Source organism: Lactuca serriola, chromosome 7, assembly GCF_051521515.1.
Source record: "Lactuca serriola cultivar US96UC23 chromosome 7, Lser_US96UC23_V15, whole genome shotgun sequence".
In the NCBI taxonomy this organism is placed as follows: Eukaryota; Viridiplantae; Streptophyta; class Magnoliopsida; order Asterales; family Asteraceae; genus Lactuca; species Lactuca serriola.
Window position 1 is genome coordinate 151,860,128 of NC_136414.1, and position 17,125 is coordinate 151,877,252.

Below are 17,125 nucleotides of genomic sequence, written 5' to 3' on the forward strand. Positions count from 1 at the left end.
ATAATTTTTTCCACTAATGTCAAGAGCCATAAACTCAAGTTTGCTAAGGTTTGCCATAGTGAAAGTACTAATCAAAATAAAGAGTTGCATATTAGAGGATTGTTAGTTAAGAAGTATCATAAAATTACTTGTGAGCATTATATAACTTGTGAGCACTATACATATGAACTTTGAAAAAAGTTTATATATATACCTGACAACGACAAGAACGACAAGAAGTTGGAACTCTATGGTAGAGCCTCGTGCTGATAACGTGTTATAAAATATGATCAAATAACAAGATAAATTATAGAGTAAAGAAAGACATGAGAGTAGAGTGAACTTTTATTCCAATACTTGTGATGAAAATCATCAAGTTTCTAATACATATGGCTCACTATTTATACTATCCAAATAAGATGAAAGATGAGCTATAATATGAATGCACATTATGATGGTGTATTATTACATTCATAAAACACATTGAAATGGTTGTTACTAATGCTAAATAATGATGGGGAGTTATGGGAGAAATGGAGAATCCAATGGTCATTCACAAACTAATATTTCATAACAGGTTTAAGGGTTTTTTCTCCGAATCAATTTTTTTTGTGCATCAAAAATAAAAAACAAAATTTTATGATTGGTCATGTGGTTTCTAATAAGTGGCAACTTAAGGATAACATTGGTTGACGCTACATTCCTAGTCATTGTGGTTTCCAAATCAAGCACGGTTGGTTCTTTATTTGTTAAATTTAACTTTTGACATGTTAATTTTTTTTAAGAACCAAAATTCCCTTGGACCCGATTCGAGAAAAAACTTGCACGAGGACTATTTGTGTAATTTATTACATTATATTATTTTAGAACATCATAAAGTTTTGACAGTTTTTTATTAAAGTAGGTAAAGCCAACAAGGAGCTGGAAAATACTTTACAATATGTACAAAAAACGATATGAAACCTCACCAAATCTAATGGGTTCCAATATTTGAATCCAAAAGCAATCATCAAAGTATGTAGAAAAATAATGGACGCCAGAACAAGCCCAAATGGGCTACTTTAAGGTGTTCAAGTAGATCATAGAGAAACAACACCATGACCATTGATTGAGAAATCAATAACTCAAAAGTCTAGGAGATTGCAACCTAGATGACTTGGAACTCAATTCAAATCATAGCAACAAAAAACCACTGAGCCAAGTTTCGTCAACCTATCGACCACATGTCGATCAATATTGATGCAGACACAAAGTATGACATTAATCCATGCCCAATAACCAATCAACAACCAATCAAGGCTACAATCCTAAACACTCTCAACCAACATCTTTGACTTTTCGACCCTAACACACCTATCAAATTTAAACCTCAAAAACTTGACAATTTGACCTTTGAACCTTGAAATCTTGAAGTTTTGGCAACACTCAAAAGAATAAAAGAGCAATATTATACCACAAGTCCACAACAGCTTAGATGAAGTTAATTCAAACCAAAAGAACCAATAAGAAACAAATTTAGCCTTAAAGAAAAACCAACCCAAGAGTACCTTTTCCCTTTGAATCTTTAATTCTTGGGATTTTATACATGTGTGGTTGTTAGAATAGCACATGTTATACAACAACTATAACACCCTGTTTCGGGTTGTTTCTTAATTTGGGGTCATGATCCAAAGTTCAATCATGAAAAGGGGTTTGAATTTTAAAGGAAGGAAATTTAGACCTTATTGAAGGTTAATAATGTTGGATGTGATGCCCAAAGCCTTTGATTTGTGTGTTGAACTGAAGGGTAGAAACGGGAAAAGTTATAGATCAAAATTCTTACAGGGTTTAAGGTTTTGGTTCGGTTTGTGGTAAGTCAAAAGTAACTAGATAGGATTGTTGGGCTCTTCAATAATGTTTCGTGCATATAGAGAACACTGAAATTGGAGCTAGAATGAAGAAGTTATGGCTATTTGAATTTGAGTTGGATTTTTGGAGTTTGGTCCGTACGTTAGGCGTATATGAGGCGCACGCAGGGCGTAAGTTACTAAGAGTGACGTGGACCTCAAGCAGTACGTTGGGCGTACATGGTGATTACGCAGGGTGTACTCACGCTGATCCCAAACCTTAATTTCTAGGGTTGAGACCCTATCTAAACACCTTAAATCCCTTGAGGTCCTCCTTATCACCAGCCTCCATCCTCTTTAGCCTCCAACTCAAAACCCTAGCCCCATTTGTGAGAGTTTAAGGCCTTAGTGTGGTTCTTGAGTATTCTTGTGATCAAGAGTAAGCTAATTCGCCTCATGAGGCATTAGTTGCCTTGAAGCATAAGCTATTACACAATCCCTCTGCACCAAAACCACACCTAATCCTGAAATTGATGCATTATAGTACACCATGAAATCATCCACACCCTCTAGCAGGGTCAAAATCGGATCCTTGCATAACATCTGCCTTAGGGTCTCAAACGTCACCTGCTATTTAGGCCCTCAATGGAATGTAACAGACTTCTTCGTCAACCTAGCCAACAAAATGATGATCCTGGAGAAATTCTTGATAAATCTTCGATAATACCCAGCTAAACTAAGAAAACTCCGAATCTTGGATGGAGATCTCAGAACCTCCTACTAAATCATGGCCTCGATCTTGGCCAGATCAACCAGGTTACCCTTCTGATTGACAAGGTGCCCCAGAAACTGCACCTCGTGCAACCAGAACTCACACTTGGAGAATTTGGCATAAAGCTTCTCTCTCCTCAGAGTCCCCATAATCTCTTCTGGATGATCCCCATGCTACTCCTTGGTCTTAGAATAAACCAATATATCATCGGTAAACATGATGACTGACCAATCCAGCATCGGTATGCAAACCCGGTTCATGAGATCCATGAACGTTGTTGGTGCATTGGTGAGCCCAAAATTCATCACCACAAACTCGTAATGACCATAACGAGTCATGAAGGCCATCTTATGAACATCCTTATCTCGAACCCTCATTTTATGATAACCCGAAAGCAAATCAATCTTGGAGAACCAAGACACACCCTGCAACTGGTCGAACAAATCGTCAATCCTCGGAAGAGGATAACGTCTCTTCACCATCAACTTTTTCAGCTCTCGATAATCAATGTACATCGTGTGGAAACCATCTTTCTTCTTCACGAATAGAATCGGCGCTCCCCAGGGTGAACTACTCGGTCTGATGAACCCCTTGTCTAATAACTCTTGCAACTGTGTAGACAACTCCTGCATCTCCGATGGTGCGAACTGATATGGAGCCTTGGCTATTGGAGTTGCACCTTGAACCAGATCTATACAGAACTTCACCTGCCTCTCCGGAAGTACTCCAGGCAAGTCCTCAGGTAGCACACATGTATACTCCTGAACAACTGACACATCATCAATCTTCCTCATATTCTCCTCTCTGTTATCCAATACATAAACCAAAAAACCAGAACAACCCTGTTGTAGATATCTCCTAGTTCTCACAGCTGAATAGAGAGTCGGTCCCCACTGAGCACCCTCTCCATGAATAACCAATTCTCCCCCATTAGGGCTCAACCAATCTGTTCCCATGATCACCTTACTCTCATGCAAAGGTGTAGGAAGCAAATGAATCAGATACCGCTCACCGAATAACTACACAACACAACCTCGGTGTACCCTCGATACCCGAACTGGACGATCATGGAAAATCTCTTCCTCTAATGGATAATCAATCTCCTTTGGAGCATCGTCGAACCTCTTGCTAAGCGTAAGAGACAAAAATGATCGGGTGACACCTTAGTCAAACAGAACTAAAGCTGGAACACTATTCACTAGGAACGTCCCTATATAATGCTAATCATATAATAAGCATAAAAACCAAAACAATAAATGAAATAGGGAGAAAATACATACCCATAACCACATCTAGTGCCGCGTGAGACTCCTCAATTGTCAGCTGGAAAGCTCGGCTCCTCACCACTGGTGCATCCGCCTTGCTCTGGAGGCTGTCGGTAATCCTCAATGTCGTCGTGGCGGGTGCTACCATCACTTCCCCCCGCTGCCAAACTATGACAATCAACCTTCTTATGGCCCCTCTAATTGCAATAAAAGCAAATCAAACCCGATCCTTCGGTGGTGGTGGTGATGGAAGTAAAATACTTGCCGAAGTAACCAATCTTGCTGCACTTGAAGCATCCAGAACCACCCGTTCTATAAGCTCTCTCGTGTGTCCGACCACACCAGCCACACCGACCTCAGCCATGTTATCACCTCGAACTCGAATCCACAGCCTTGAGCTTCTTCCCTGAGCCTTCCAATACATGTGCCTAAACCAGTTTCCTCTTCCTTACAGTCTCCCGATCAATCTCCCCACTTGCGATCCTCGAGCTATCATGTCCTCTAATGTCTTGCAGCTATACATGCTCACAAACTCCTGTATCTCATCCTTCAACATACCATGATACCGGGTCTTCTTCATCTCCTCGTCTGCCACATACCGCGGAACTGGCAAGGAATTCTCCCTGAACATGGCGGTAATCTCTGCCACTGAATCAGTAGTCTGGCAAAGATCCTGAAACTCCCTCGCTAGCTACTGGACCTCAGTTACTGGTGCAAAATCTACCTTGAACCTCGAATCAAAATCATCCCAAGTCATTGCCTCGACATCCTCGCCTCCTAAACCATGTCCCACATCCTCCCACCAGTCATGGCTCTGTCTTTCAGAAGACAGGATGCAATTCTGACCTTTGCCTCCTCAGGACAGAGGCTACACAATAAGGCATTCCCGATGTCGGCCAACCACCATCTACTTGAAATGGGGTCCTTCTTCCCAAAGAACTTAAGAGCCCCCACATAAATGAAACTCTTAGAAGGTCAAAGAGCGTGCACTTATTATAGCCACCATCTCAGTACGAAATGTGCTCAGATGCTCATCCATCAACTCCATAATACCCTTCTTGATCAAACCAAAGATCGCAGGAGTCGGCTCTAGAATGTCACGAGTAATCTCATACAAAATGAATCTGACTCCAGAGCCTGAACCCGATCCCTCACCAGGACCTGAACCACCTCGGGTGACCACCATACTGAAAATAAACCATACAAACCTGTTGGGTTTTAAGTACTATAACACTCCTATGGTGCACATGCAACCCTAATAGCTTTGGATCTAAGTTTTCTCTAATTATACATGCAATATGCTTTTTCCAAAGCATAAAGCCTAAACTAGCATACAAGGTGATATTTGAATCCTAAAAACTAGTTAGAAGATTACCTTGTGTAGTAGCTTGTAGAAGTTTGGCCTTAAGAGAGCAAGCGCCCCAAGTGTTGTGCCTCAAACAATTCACAAACACCATGAACAATTGGATGAATATGAGAGAGAGATTTAGGAGCTCAAAATTGGCTAGGTATGAACCTTGGAGTACTAGTGGCCGATTTTGCAAGCTAGATGGTTCATTTTAGAGTTTGGAATTCCTAAGGTTTAACATGTAAACCCTAGCCCGTTTACTTAAGCCTTTAAGAAATCCAAAAATCCACATGATGGGCCCTTTGGACTAATTCTTCATGGACTCTCATAAAGATTTAGTCCCCATTAATTTAATCAACATGGATCATTGGCCCAAACTATAAATATTACTGATTGACTTAATCAGTCCCCGTTAATTTAATCACACTCTTTTGATCACTAAATTAATTCCAAATTAATTTTTGATCAATACTAATTAAATAATATGATTTCTTAATTAATATATTATACTTATAATATATTAGTAAATCATAAATAATCTCTTTCTCAAATATCCATCTTATCAAATTGATCGGGTCAAGTACATACCAATTATAGTTATGAGCTTAGAAACCTAATCCAAAAAACCATCATAAAACACTTGAAGAATCTCACAGCAATCGAGTCCCTTAGTATCCTCTTGACTCCCTTGACTCGAGTACGGATCTTATGTTTCAAGTAGTACGGGCCCAATACTACCTTCCACACCTATCCGTACAGTCCTCAAGATTCATCTCGATTCCTATAAGTGACTCCCTAAACAACACATCTGCTAATGCTAACATGCTTCCAAGGTTCTCCTAGAATTCCCTTCCTACCACTCTTCGCCATCAACTTCAAAAGAAACCCCCACTAATACCCGCTAACTACCTTACGAATACAATTTCATGCCATAGACACTAGATAATTCTTTGACTACAAGGTCTCACATTATAATGGTTGGACACGGACAAGAGCTACGCAATAGAGTTAAACCTAACCTTCTAAAATTATCTAATTTCTGCAACATGTAACCTAGCATATTCACTTGATAGTTAACTGAAGGGTTTTGGTATAATACAACATCCTATGGTGCACATTCAACCCTAAATACTTTGGATCTATGTTTTAACTAATTATACATGCAAAGGCTTTTCTAAGGTATTAAACCTATAACTAGCATGCAATTTATCATAAACAATACAAGATACTAGTTAGAGTAACACACTACTAGAAAAAAGGCCTTTTACGATGCTCATCGCGCGTCGTAAAACGCTCAGACGACGCGCAAATGCGTGTCAAGGAAGGCCCTGTCATAAAGAGAGACGACGCGCATTTACGACGCGCATTTATGACGCGCATTTACGACGCGCGGTTATGACACGCAATGCGTATCAAGGAAGGCCCTGTCATAAAGGAAGACGACACGCATTTGCATGTCGTAACCTTACGACGCGCGTGTTTATGACACGCAATGCGTATCAAGGAAGCCCCTGTCAAGAAAGGCCATGTCATAAATGAAGATGACACACATTTTTGCGTATCATAATTTTAAATGTTTAAAAAAATATTATTTATAGATTTGCTTATTTTCAAATTAAATTTGTATTGAATGTTTAATAATAGATAATAAAATATCATATACAAAAATAGAATCCATTGCATAAATTTAATGTCATACAAATAATTGTTCCATATGTAAACAAATATATACCAAAAACATCATGTCAAAAAATTGTAATACATTTATATTAAGGGGATCTAATTGTACATTGTTATTAAGAGGTTTTCCCTAACTATATAACATAATACTAAATTGTTATTAAGGGACACCTTATGCAATGTAATGCTATACAAACTAAAAAGATATACACAAAGATGATAAACATCAAATTCCAACTAAGTAGAGTTGAATCTTGCCTTTCATACTTCTTTAAGACTAATATTGAACCCCTGCTCCGATAATTCTTGTGACCTGATCAAATAAAAGTCAAAAAATTAATATGTTAATACAATTATTAGAAGAATCAAACTTGAAATGTTAGTTGTAAAAGACGAAATTACCCTTTTCTCCATCCAAAGAATTTGGGATTTGGAATAAATACACTACAATATGAATTACCTAATATCAACAATGACAAACACAATGACAAGAATACCCGCATACAAATGGTAAATATTATCTGTAAAGCTATCAACAATGATAATCACAATGACAATCTTTGATCATATAAACTAGAGAGTATATCATCACAATTCCATCTAACACCACTCATTAGAACACGTAAAGCTACTCAACCAACATATCATGTCATGTAATGTATTTTTTGTCAGTATATCTTCACATAGAAAACAAAAGTGAAATAAATAAAAATAACAACCTTCTCATTTACTGAAAATGGATATTGTTCACATATATGGGAGCCATTTTCAGAATTACCATCCCCATTTACCTGAAATCATTCATGCCATTTTAACTCAAATATATTATATTAATAGTAAAAAAAAAATATTTATAATTATAGTGTTTTGATTATATAATATATACCCATCTGTCACTGACTCCTCATTCGTCATAAGAATGAACAAATATTTTAATTAATTACCTTGAAATGATAATAATATAAATACTATAACACCATGGCATGGTATATTTGAATAATACCTAGTGTAGCATCCAAGATAAGACGTTGACTTGTTGCTTGAGCAGATTTTGCAGTGTATGCTTTAAGGGCATCATCCCACCGTTGTAGCCTTTCATACCTTGTATTTGGAAGCAACATAAACAATTAATATTTTGAGAAAATAAGACAATGTAAATGATTTCAGGGTCCTGGAAATATACCATGATTCCTTCAGTTGTAAATCCAAACAGCATCCCATATATAGTTATATACTTAAGAGAGTGAAAAAGGAAAGTGAGCTAGTTTCTATATATGCTTACCCTCCAAAAAGATAGAAGTGAAAGTATCCAAAAGAAAGCACTTATCCACCTTCATTCCTTATATGCAATCCACACCTTATCAAAAGAAGCAATCAAACATTATTGTTATAACAAAAGTCGAAAAATCTCCTTTTCACTATAGTTGGAAAGTATATAATAAACAAAGACTTACTGCTACAATGACAATACAAAAATAGAAATCGGTTGTTGTTGCTATCATGCACCTGTGAGCATTTACAACTATGTATGAGCATTTACTATTACACTTTTTTTCATAAATTAAATAAAAGGGAAATTTTAAATGGTACCTTGATAATACATTGGCATTGAATGTAGATCCATCAACGATAAGCACATAAATAAAAGTTCCCAGCATCAAGTAGCCTAGTGCAGAAATGATTATATCTGAATAAAGTGTTGTACTGAATGAACCGTCAGAAAATGAGTAAATGAACATTTTACCCTTCTGTATAGAAAGGAGGGTAAATAACAGATGATTTTATTTAAGAACATTTCTAAATCAGAGTTTACTTTCTATAAATAACAATACAAATGATAATATATTTAATTACAATAAGATTAACAACTTAGAGTGATCATGAAATTTAATCATAAATACTATTAATAGTAGTTTTAACCGGACATAGTAGTTAAGAATTGTTATGATTGTGAATAAACTTCAACTCGAACAAATATGTTGACCTAAGAAGGTTTTACACTAGTTTTGATCTTAAGAAGCTATTAGACTTCAGTTTTCAAAGATGATTATAAGAAAAATATCGTTAAAATAATATTTTAATACAAAGTAAAATGATTTTGGAGGTTGTAAGTGTTTGAAATGTTCGAATACGTAAATGAAAATGGTCTGAAAATTCAAATTCAAAAAACCATTAAGCAAAGCTTTTTCAGATCAAAACTAATGTAAAACCTTGTTAGGTCATCATGAAGGGAGAACATGAGAAGAGTTGTCTGGAGGGAAAAAAGGGGGGGGGGGTAAATAGGTAAACAAGTAGTGTCCAAATACATTAAGCCAAGTTTTTTGCTTAAACCGGTAAGCTATTCTGTCCGAATTAAGTCAAAAAACAACAGTGATATAAATAGTTGTCCATATTACGTGCTTAGCCCATTAAGCTCATTAAGTTGGAAAGAAATAACCCCTGAGATGATAAATGAAAAATAAATTTAAAAAAAAAAAACAAGTTCTACAAACCTTTATACGCCTGAAAGCTAGAATCTGGGCTTTGAGAACATGTAATTGCTGCTTTGTAAATCCTGGGTGTGGTTGGCCTTGTGGTGTTTGTTGTTTCTGAGTTGTTAAAGGGTTTTCCAATCCAACACCATTAGCTGAAGCTGCAGGAGGCTGTGGAGAAGACCTATTCATCTGCTGCCTAGCATGCTGTAACTGCAACAGATGATCTGGACCCAGGCTCATGTTAGCAGGTGACTGTGGGGGAGGCATAGAAGACACTCCACTACCAATACCATTATTGGTGGGTTGCCTAGGTGGCAACTAGTTCATGTTCTCCCTCCCATTAATGGGGAATTGCTGACCTTGACCTTGACCTTGACCTTGACTTGCATTTGAGGTTGAACCCAGATGACCAGGTGACATTGTCTGCCTTGCTTTTGTAGACCCTCAACAAGAGGAGAAACACAATCTTCAAACATGGAGGATGATGGGGAACCAGAGCTTCCATAGACATGATCGAAAGTGAAGGAATCTGTACCAAGTTGCACCTGCAACAAAAACAAAGATTAATCAATTTCTCGATCATCAGAATTGATACTGAGATCTACCAAATCTTAGGTAACAAAACTCAAACATGGTTTAGACTAAAATCAAGGATCGATTAAATAAAAATTAAAAACCCAAACTAGAAGCGCAGAATCCATTACAACCAAATGAGGAATTCAGTAATCTTTACAGCATTGAAGCTCCTCACAGAAGTTGGCTGGGCACAAAACTACGTACAAAGGAGTTAGAGCTCTACACAGAAGAGCTAATTAACCAAGCCTTTCACTCAATTTTATATTTACTACACCTACTACTAATCTAATTAAAAGCTGCTACATCCTTACGTGATCAAACACAACATCACAAATTCCCTTTTTGCCCTTAAAGAAAGCCTTGTTTCTAACTTTCCTAATAACCGGTGGTTTTGAGTACATCAAGAAGCTAATCCGAATAGTCACACATAGTTTAAAGAGTCAACTTTATCTATGATATGAAGCATTGTAGCTAGAGCTAACACTGATGGTTGATAACCCCTAGATCTTGAATCTTGACTTCAAAGAAAATAAACAAAAGCGTGATGAATGGAATAAATAACTTTGTGATCTGATATGGATTTTGAATGTTATTTAGTCAAGCTTAAAGAAATATTTTACTTAGACCAATGAATTACCATAGACCAGGGACTCGATTTTCAGAGGAAAAAGAAAAGACATAAAAAACTAAATATACACATCTGGAACTCGATTTCAGCCTCAAACAGTTCTAGAAGAACTACATTTATGCATCTAGAACGCGATTTTCAGATGAAAAGGAAATGGAAACCTTACCTGTAGAAGCTGGAGGACTTGGAAGCGTGAATGGAGAAGTTATCAGAGGTAGAGGGGAAGCCGACGTCGGAGGTGGTGCAAATTTGAGGGTGGCAACGACGCTGAAGGGAGGGACGCAGAAGTCTCGGCAATAGGAAAGTTGCACCTAATTCCAAAATTAACAAAATTCCAAACGTAAATCAACCCAAAATCAGGAAAAATGAAGAGTTAAATGACGCTTCTCGATCAATTGAACCCTAATATTTATAAAATCCGAAGATCTAGGGTTAAATGTGTGATGAAGGATTGAAGGGGAATTGAGAATTCATACCAACAACCTTGACTCTCGATTCAGTATAGGGAATAAACCATACAAGAGCTATCAAATAACCCTTGAAGAGATGCGAGAGTGTCTTCGTTCATGAAAAAAGCCCTAGTTAAAATGGTCACAACGATTTTGTGGAATTCAGTATTTGGTGATGTTTTGGGATTTTGTTGTGCGAGAAAAGAGGAGTGGTTATGATATTAGGGTTTTTTGGGTATTGATCAGTGAGCAGAGGGAAGAATGATGGAAATAATGCAGAGGATGAACGAGATGTTTGATGATACTGATAAGAAGGAGATCGAGTAGAGATTGATGATACTGAAGATGAAGATGAGGGACCTAGGGCTTTTTCTTGCTAAGTAGAAGAGGCGGGGGGATTAATTTTTGGGATTCAATAGGCGGGGATAATTTTCGTCGATGTCATTTCCCGCCTAAAACGCGTATTTCACTTAAAAATTATAAAGTGACACATTTACATGACGCACATTTTATGAAAGGCGCCCTCCGCATTTCTTTTTTTTCTTTTCTGACACTAATTTTAGGGCGCGCACAAATGTGTGCCCTCTATCCTTCAAATTTTGCAAAATTGACATTATCTTTTAGGGCACTTACAAATGCGCGTCGTCTATCAGCGAGTGTCATTGTTTGCGCGTCGTAAAAGGCCTTTTTTCTTGTAGTGACATACCTTTTATGTGGCTTGAAGTCTTGATGTATTTTGGTGTTGCTTGAAACACTTTGGCCTTTAAGAACTTAGTGCCCCAAGTGTTGCACCTCAAATGGAATCACAACTCACCTAAGACAAAGGTGACTCTTGAGAGAGAAAGTCCATGCACCAAAAACACCATCATTCTCTAAGAATTTCATGTAGAACTACAAGTGGTGATTTTGAGCAATGCACTACATATTTATATGTGGAATTTCAAGGGGAATGGGTATAACCCAAATCCATAACCATGGATTTTATGATCCATGTTTCATGTGGCCCAACTCTTTATGTGTCCATACATAAACTTGGTCCAACATGGATCATAAGCCCAACACATATAAATATAACTAATTACCACAATTAGTCCAAATAGATTTAATTAGTCTCCTTTTGATCACTAAATTAATGCTTGATCAATACTAATTAAAACATATGATTTCATATTAATATATTAGAACTTATAATATATATTAATAAATCATATATAACCTTCTCTCAGGAGTCCATCCTAACAAATTGTCGTGGTGTTAGGCAACCCAAATGGACCATGCTACTCTCGGGTCAAGTACATACCAATAATAGTTATGGGCTTAGACATCTAATCCAACAGTCTCCCACTTGGATAAGTCTAAAACTGTTATTGCGTATGACTCCAAGATCCCGACTAGCAATTGTAGCTCTTAAAAGCCATTGTCGTACTCTGAACAAATCAATGACGCGTCCATTAGATAAGGGAACATATATTCCTCCATTCTAGATATCATATGGACTAAGATATGGATTATAATCATTCTCTCTGTCCATTTGTTGTTTCTCGATTTCTGATTTATGACGACTGACTAATTGAACAAATCAAATTAGTCCAGGTTCGGCCGATCACTTACGTTTGTCATCACTAAATCATCGAGGGGCCCACAGATATCGCTTTTATTCCTCCAAGGGTAAAAGGAATGGATAAACTTTGACTCATATGCTCGTTCTACTACTTGTTGAATCATACCCAAAGGCACGTTTTATAACATTAAGTTACCAATGCGTTTTCTTACAATCAATGTATAACCAACTCATAGTCAACAACTCATATATCTTGGTTTGAAGAATGTAAGATATTATCGTCTCGTGATCACTCATGATAAAATCCATGAAGTGAGTCAAATGAGGGTGGGTTTAGTCCAATACTTGAATCTCTTTCCAGGAGCACTCATGAATGTTGTAGCAACTCTTGTTATGTCCAACACCTTAGACATCTACAAACCCAGTTCATGACAGTCTTGCCTTAATACCTACTTCCAACGTATTATCGACTGTGGATGGTTTGAATAACTTAGTCATTCGGGAAGAATGACCTAGTTATTTTGGAAGTCAAAGCATGCAAAGTGAAACACAAGAATAATACTAATCCTATATGGCCCCAAGCACCCTTGAGAGTAAATAAAACACCTTTTATTTAAACACCATATTGATCACTTATTATTCATTGTATAATGTTTCGAACCATCAACTTTATACTTGAATCAAAACAACAGTCATGTCATGCTCCAAGCATGCACACTATGTTTGTCCAAACAACAGTTATGCCATACTCCAAGTATGCACACTATGTTTGTCTATGATCCTTACTTTGTGGAATAGATCAATTGAACATGATTCTAATGATTCTCATTTCACAATCCAAATCCTTATCGTAAATGTAAGAATTCCATATTCCTGTCATTTACCAAAAGCTGTTAGATTCTAAATTTATATGCATTGATCCTCTCCTAATGACTATGCACAAAGTCACAAAGACTTGTCAACAGGCATTATAGAGTATTCCAATGGAGATCAATTCCATGGAAACGAAGTCTCAAATTCAAAGTACATTCTTTTGAACATCCTTCTTGCATTAAGTTTTCTAATCTTACACAGATTTAATGAATAACTTACACCTATGGAAACATTTGCACATTCCATTTTGACTATCACTTCTGAACAAGAATTGCCTCCTTTCAGAATATGTCAATATGGTCCTTCCAAAATTAACACTATACTTTAATTTTCCATGAGCAACCAATCTTTGGTAAGTCTCAGATTGTCCTCAACAATTGCTTAATCATTTTAGAGTCATATCCAATTCAAGACCTTTTCCCCTCTTAATGCCCTAGGAATTTGGAAAATTTAGAAAGGATAAATATTATAGCACATGTAATCGATCCTATACCTGAAGCATATGGGACACGATTCATGATGTGTCACATTAAGACATGAACCTAGACCAGTTTTTTGCTATAATATTTTTATTTGCCATGTTCTCATAATTCAGATTATGAAAAGGGATGTCGTAATCATAATCGAATTTTAGAACGCAAATAATGTTCCCATATATAGAATTTCCTTATGTTGAACCTTTCCAACATATACTTGACTAAATTTGATTAAAATCTCACGATCTAAGCTTTTAGATTTGAAATGAAGTATAATTTCCTCTCCCTTAATTATACCAAAACAACTTTTCAAACCTTGCAAAGCACATTTTGCAAATTGAAACTTTTGTTTTCTATAATTAACTTTGCTAACTTGCAACACTTACCATAATAATCATGCTCCCACTAGCTTTGACATGTACTCAGAAATCAGCTGGACTTCTAGAAATCAATACTTTATTGACTTTCTTACCAAAGTTCAGATTTCTGATACACGATGCTTTGATATGACTTTATCAAAATCATACACCTTTTCTTAGATAGCTCACATGTGTGTCTAAACAATTTTTAGAACTATGAAAAGCGATGTCATAATCATAGACTCAATTGTTTAGACCTTTTCCATTTCTCATAAGTCCATGTTAGTGTGCCGGTTAACCACACACGCTCCACTAACGAATTTGAGAGTGCAAATATCACAATTGTTATTTACTTAAAATCTACTTAGTGAAAGCGTTTCTTTACCATCGTTTTCATGAATCGAAGAGAAACGTTATGACACTTAGATTTTATGGTGTATGTGTTCCTATCCATGTGAATTTGTCATAACCATAATCACAAGACAAGGTTAGTGGCAAATCCAAACTCATATGGAATGAAATCATGCAATCTTAACTTCTTGCCACTTGGCAACACAAGGGCCTACCATTGCTTCTGAAACATCCAAAAAATACAAGCCAAAAATTTCATTTTTAACTCATTAATAAAACCATAATTATCTTTCAATATATAAAATTCATAAACTGTGCATCTCAAGAATAACATAGCTTCTGTCAAATATATCAGAGTATAGACATCTCAAGCTGAACAAATGGTGTGTGAACTGCAATCTTCCCGAGCTCCTCTTTTGAAGACAGAAGCACCTGAAATCAAAACTGAAACTGTAACCACGAAGCTTAGTGAGCTCCCCCAACTACCACATACCATACAAGCACATATCACAAATAACTTAACTCTGGGACTACTCCTAACTGCATCGGGACAACTCCCGACATCAGCTTACCCGGCATCAGACTCCTGTCCGGCATCGGGCTCACCCCGGCATCGAGCTTACCCCGACACATACACAACATAACATATATCATAAACACATAACATAATCAGATAATCTGCATCGGGCTTGCCCCGGCATCAGACCGATGTCCGGAACAACAACATATAACACATAAGCTAGCATACATCGGGCTTGCCCCGAAATACATAATACATGGCATAATGACTAACTCACATCGGGCTTGCCTCGGCATCGGGCTTACCCTGGAATACATAACATATAACATAATCACATATACTGCATCGCGCTTTCCCAGCATCGGACCGGAGTCTGGAACACATAACACATAACACATAACACATAATCATGCATGAATCACAAAGACATCAAGCATACATAAATACTTCTCGGGACTGCCCCGACATCGGACCGAAGTCCGGAAACATATAAACTTCATCGGGATAACCCCAATGTCGGGCTTACCCCGGTATACTCTACTACTTAAACGAGTCAGACTTGGTGCCTTAGACCCGTTCCTACTGGAGGAAAACTCACCTCACACAACTGAAGACTGGCTGAAATCTCCAGCTGGTATTCGACAATTCCCCGAACTGCTGCTCCCCTAGCTCCCCGAGCTACCAATACCAACATAACACTTAGTCCCAAAATGCTCTCCAGGAGTTAAACTAAGGCAACTCATGTCAAAGTCAAATTCAACGGTCCATGGACAAAATCAACACTTCCAGGTTGATTTGACTTGCCGAGTTGCTCCATCAACTCGTCGAGTTCAAAAGATCAGAATCCTGCAATCGTGAACCAACTCGTCGAGTCAGCTCCTGACTTGCCGAGTTCCCTGGCTAACCAGACTCGTGACAAACCGAGTCAACCCGCCGAGTCATTCCCCTGACTCGTCGAGTTCACCCATAGCCGGAAAACGGGACAACTCGCTTAAACTCGTTGAGTCCCTCCTTGGACTTGTCGAGTTCCTCGGTCTGTTGGACAATCTTAAAGGATTAATCCCTTATACTTCAGATCCAAACTCGAATCTTCATAAACACTCTGGAAATGACTTATTAAGGGTAAAGTTTCAGCTCTACCCATCCTAAATCCTTCTTAATGGGTTTAGAAAAAACCCTAGCTCATTAAGACATAACTTCATGATCCAAAACCCTTATTACTCCAAACCAAAACAGGGAAATCAATATCTAGGCTCTAGACATCCAATAACCACGTAAAGTCCTAGACTTTACTTCCTTGCATGGCCTTTAGGGATCCAGAAGGCCATGATAATCTCTTTAAGCTTGCATGGGACATCCTAATGGCATAAAGCTTGCACCTTTATGCCTTAGCCATACCTAGGGGCTCCAGATCTGAATGGATCTAAGCTTGGGATGCCCTTGTCCCCATAGATCTAGATTTTGAACCAAAACTCAAACAAAAGGGACATGAGGAGATCTAAGAGGTTGAGAGCAAGGTCAAGACTTGATTACCAGAAAGTGATGAGATTGAGAAGCTACTTCTGGATCTACAATCCCCTTCTTGATTCCTCCAAGCTTTTCTCCTTCTTCAAGCTTCTAAGTAGACCACACACACTCCAAAAATGTCTCACAATCACAAGAAAGGCACTAGGGTTTCGTGGGTGGGGGTTTGGGGTTTGGGGGCTGAAGATGAGGCTGAGGGGATGAGAATATGAGGCTTAAATAGGGCACCAAGTCCTGAAATTAGGGTTTCCCAACCCATACCAGACTCGCCGAGTCAGTCCCCCGACTCACCGAGTTGGCCACTTAATCCGCGACACGGAACTTGCTCCTATTCGTCGAGTTCTTCCTTGGACTCGACGAGTTGACTCCTTGACTTAGGGTTTTCCTTTCCTTTCTTGGTCTATTGGATTAGGGGTGTTACAGCTTCCAATTAGTTATGCAAACAACTGAGAACTCATAGAACT